Source organism: Phocoena phocoena, chromosome 2 (assembly GCF_963924675.1).
Source record: "Phocoena phocoena chromosome 2, mPhoPho1.1, whole genome shotgun sequence".
NCBI classification, from domain to species: Eukaryota; Metazoa; Chordata; class Mammalia; order Artiodactyla; family Phocoenidae; genus Phocoena; species Phocoena phocoena.
In genome coordinates, this window is record NC_089220.1 from 73,216,559 (window position 1) to 73,221,770 (window position 5,212).

The 5,212-nt window shown below is 41.5% G+C and overlaps 1 pseudogene; it reads left to right on the top strand.

The window, feature by feature from the left end:
- The first annotated feature begins 433 nt into the window (after positions 1-433).
- LOC136118415 (ras-related protein Rap-1b-like) lies at positions 434-1,167 on the top strand (annotated as a pseudogene).
- The last annotated feature ends 4,045 nt before the right edge of the window (positions 1,168-5,212 follow it).

Below are 5,212 nucleotides of genomic sequence, written 5' to 3' on the forward strand. Positions count from 1 at the left end.
GACAGTGTGAACATTGAGTGGTAGCATCACAGAGTCTATAGAAGAAACTGTCCAGGTAAAAGATCTTTGCCCAAACTCATGAGAAGGGGCACCCTCCAACTTTCCCTCCTCAAATAAGAGCCTATTACAGGAATGTTGAATGGAAAAGAGAAATATCTGAAAGAAACTCCAAAAAAGCATGATTTGGGGGTTTCTTGCTGAAGAGGCTGGGACAGAAATAAGGACACACAACTATGACATATCTTTCTCCCGATCCAAAACTTGGGGTCATCTCAGAGGACCTCTCTATTCATCATTCACCTGGATACTCTGTCTACTTTAAAAAAAACAAATGTGCAGAGTGCAGGAATTCTAAAAGGAACTAGTGTGTTAGGAGTTAAAGCAAGAATATAGTAAAACAGGCGCACCCGCGCGCCCCGAGGCTGAACGCTTGATGTCAAGGCGACACCGCCAAACCTCGCCCAGAGTCAGGCGTGTAAGCCAGCCGGAGCAGCGCCAGCGGGTAGCAGCAGGACCGCCGTGGGGCTGGTAGCAGCGAGCCGGAGGGAGCACGAGGCGACGCTGGCTGCGGGGACCCGGTGACAGCGCGACAGGTACTAGATTTTACAAGTTTGCACCATGTGTGAGTATAAAGCTAGTCGTTCTTGGCTCGGGAGGAGTTGGAAAATCTGCTCTGACTGTACAATTTGTTCAAGGAATTTTTGTTGAAGAATATGATCCTACGATAGAAGATTCTTATAGAAAGCAAGTCGAAGTAGATGCACAACAGTGTATGCTTGAAATCTTGGATACTGCAGGAACGGAACAATGTACAGCAATGAGGGATTGAAAAACGGACAAGGCTTTGCATTAGTTTATTCCGTCACAGCACAGTCCACATTTAATGATTTACAAGATCTGAGAGAACAGATTCTTTGAGTTAAAGACACTGATGATGTTCCAATGATTCTGGCTGGTAATAAGTGTGACTTGGAAGATGAAAGAGTTGTAGGAAAGGAGCAAGGTCAAAATTTAGCAAGACAATGAAACAACTGTGCATTCTTAGAATCCTCTGCAAAATCAAAAATAAATGTTAATGAGATCTTTTATGACCTAGTGCGGCGAATTAACAGAAAAACTCCAGTGCCTGGGAAGGCCCGCAAAAAGTCGTCACGTGAGCTGCTTTAATATACTAAATGCATTGTAGCTCTGAGCCAGGTCTGAAGAACTGCTGCTCAATTCAACAGTGCCAGCATTCCAACTTTGTTAAACCTACCAACATCTTAAATGGACTTTCCGTGGTGGCACCCTTTAAAAGGCGGATGAAAGCTACTACAACAGTTTGCACATTCTAATCACTTTCCAGTATCACAAGAGAGATTTTTACTTATATAATAGTCCTGGAGTATGCAACTGATAAAACCAGAGGCTACAATCCAATATTACTGCTAAGAGACATTTTTCATCCACCAATGTTGTACATGTATGAAAATGGTGTACTGTATACTTTAACACACTGCATACTTTGTATTGGAGAGTACAATAATGTAAATCCTAAAAGCACCACTATTTTAGCATAATAAAAGAAAGTCCAAAGGGGGAAAAGAAAGAATATCGTAAAACGAATCAGCTTATATCCTTGCAAATTACTTTACAGATGTTGAATGTAAGTTGTTAAATTTAGACTTTAAATTTAGGAAAACATACTCATTTGGAAACATCAACTACAGAAGCATATAGAGCTTATTGTAAGGGAAAGCACAGAGTGAGTGAGCTCCAGTCCGCTTCAGGAAAATGCGGCCCATGTGCTGTTTCGGCTCCACTGTACTGCTATCTCAATCTAATGCAAGGTGGCACAAGCCCCTGCCAATTCTCCTTTATGTGTTGTATTTCTTAAAAGAGACTTCAACATATATGAAACTTTATAGGTGCTAAATCCCTACATGGCAAACTAAGGGTAAAACCACTTTTAAGACATGTGCTCAATTGAAAAAGACAAGCCATTACTCAAAGAACAAGGTTAAGAAACAACCTGGCAGCCTGAAGTTGAATGAATAGAAACAAGATGCTGTGCAAAACATACCATAACTGAAGTCTGTAAGTCTGACCCATCTGTAAGGTGTTTAGGGGAATTCAAATGAAGTGTAATATTTATTCTTTACACAAATAAATATATAGCCTCATTGAGGACATATGCATCATATATGCATCAAACTGTTATATGGCAGCACAAGGTATGACACCATTAAAAGAACAAACCAGCATTTATTAAGGACCAACCATGTGGCATTTTATATTTAGCACCACATTTAATTCTCAAAAAAAAAAAAAACCTGCTTCATATCATTCTTCGTATTTTACAGATGCAGTAACTAAGGCTGAGAACCTAAGGAACTCTCCTAAGGTCAACAGATCGTTAAGTGGCAGAAGCAAGATTCAAGCTCACCCCGTCTAACTGCAAAGCCAGCCTCATGACTTAAATGTCAAAGTGAATAACAGCACAGATAATAAATGTTTCAGGAATTCAGAGAAGGGATGATCCCTCTGCATTTAGTAGCTGAAGAATCACTGCCACAATTAAAATGCCATTGCTTTTACATCAAGTCCACTCTTTCCTTTCCACTAAGTGTGAATCTTAAACAAGACTCCATCCAACCTCTACTTGAATATCTCCATCAATGGGGAAATCACCTCCCCTGACCACACATTCATGTTGTAACAGTTCATTATTAGTAAAGTCTCCCTTCTATAGAGTCAATATCTGCTTCCTAAGATGTTGTAGAATTGGATTCGGAGGCTACCTAGCCAGTAGGTAGCAACTCCACCATAGGACTGTTGGCTTGACCCAAGCATTGTAGGAAACACCAGACAACTGAACCATAACTAATTCTTCCCCCCAAGCCAGACTTTCTACCACTCACCCTCACTCAAAAAGTTAATCCCACACGATGTCTCCTCCCTCATGTTACCCCCCTCCTAAATCAAATTTTATACCCATTCATCTGATTGGCAGAGTCTCGGTCACATGATTGGGCCCTAGATGCAAAAGAATCTGAGGAAGGAGGTTGTGGATTCTACCTTAGGAAGGCAAGAATCATAACTGGGAATTCCTCTAATACAGGAAAGGTGCTCAAAAGACCCTAAGGATCCACCACGTACATGGTAAATGTCCACTACAATCCATCACTGGCTGTCCAACATGAATGTGCACTATTTTTTCACACCTAATCCTCCTAAAAACAAAAATTCTCCCATTGAACATAATTTTCACTATCTTCGGTACAAAGGAAAATGAGGCTTAACTCTCCCTAGAGCTGAAATGACCCAGTCTCTTAAGTTACCACTTTCAACTCCAAGTTCAGGATCTCTAGGTGATAGCCATTCCACCTCTAACCTAGTCACACTCCCAAACTGATATCCCTAAACCACAGACTAAATGTAAAGTTCACCAGCAACAACATACCACAAATAAAATAGCAGAAGGACGACAGAGGAGAGAGAAAAAGGAAATCTGTTAAAGTATGCAAAAACAACCAGGACAGAGCAGGAAGAAGATACGGGCGAATAGTGCAGACTTTATTTCTGAAGCTCTATCTTTTCCATTCCCTTGCCCTCAGCCAGTGCAGGTGAAACAAAACTTGAGTATAGGTGGACCTGAACCTTAACGATGCTATGAAGCTATCTGACTAGCCCTGGACTACCTACCTCTCAATTTCTAACTGCATGAGTGAAAAACAGGAACCCTTCATTTGTTTACACCTCCGCTTTTTGGTCTATGGGGTGCATGGCCACAGAACAGAACCTTTCCACATCCAGAGTCTCCTCTGTTCTGCTGATGCCAGAGTAATACTGACAACTTCAGCAAATAAGAATACAGGACCCACAATTAAAGTCGAATATTAGAGAGACAACAGTTTATTTTATTATAAGTATGTCCCATTCAATACTGGGACATACGTGTACTGAAAAATGATTTCTTGTTCATCTGAAATATAAATTCAACTGGCACTCTTTATTTTATCTGGCAACTCTAGAGAGTGAAAGAATTGGTGCACAGGCTCCTCAGACATTGGGAATATGTGTAAATGTTGTACTCTACAGATGGTCAGAGCTGAGGGCAACAGAGCACCCAGCCAGTACATACTAAGGAATGGATCACCTCAGCCACAGCCCAAGATGAGACCAAGGGCATGATAGAATGATTTGGGGAAAGTATTATCCCCTGTGCTTCACCATCTCTGAACTAAATACCCTATAAATTTCCAAGAGAAATGACACTCCACCAAGTTATCCCACTCTTCCCTGGACTCGCTGCTTCTCGAAATCTGGGGAAAACAACAGAAGTGCTTGAAACCCAGTTATGACAGCTACGAGTTGTGTGATATGGATCATGTTAATGTGTCTGACTCTCAATTCTACATTTGTAAAGTGACAGTAATGGTAATTCCCAAGGTTGTGGTGGGGAAAGAAAGAGTCAAACCTCAGATACTGATATCTGTGTATATTCTATTTCAATCAAACAAGCTTGATTCCTAATGTGAGAGTAGGAAACCCCAGCACCCGAGGAGCAAACCATCCTTCTATATCTACATTCCCATTAGCAGGACTCTATTTCTCTATTTGTCTTTGGTGGTAGAACAGAAAGGGCCCTTCATTTGAAATGAGGAAAGTCTGATTCTGAACCGTAAGCCTTGATAGATTCATAAAATTGAGATACTACTACCTACTTCACAGGGTTGTTATGAAAATAATAATATATCTAAGATGATGACAATGAATGACATGCATACTCTCTCCTGCCAATGCAGGGGACACGGGTTCGAGCCCTGGTCTGGGAAGATCCCACATGCCGCGGAGCAACTGGGCCTGTGAGCCACAACTACTGAGCCTGTGCGTCTGGAGCCTGTGCTCCGCAAGAAGAGAGGCCACGACAGTGAGTGGCCCCCGCTCACCGCAACTCGAGAAAGCCCTCACACAGAAACGAAGACCCAACACAGCCAAAAGTAAATAAATAAATTAATTTAAAAAAAAAAAAAAAGAAAAGAAAGGGATTCCCTGGAGAGGCAGGACCCGTATTTCCAACATAAAGAAGAAACTACACCAGATCCTTCCTTGCCTTCATCGTCAACTCAACACCAACTCTGACTTATCTTTAGGGATATTCAGAATCACTAAGAACATTTTGAATTGTAGGATGTTTAGAGCACCCCTGACCTCTCCCCACTAGACATCA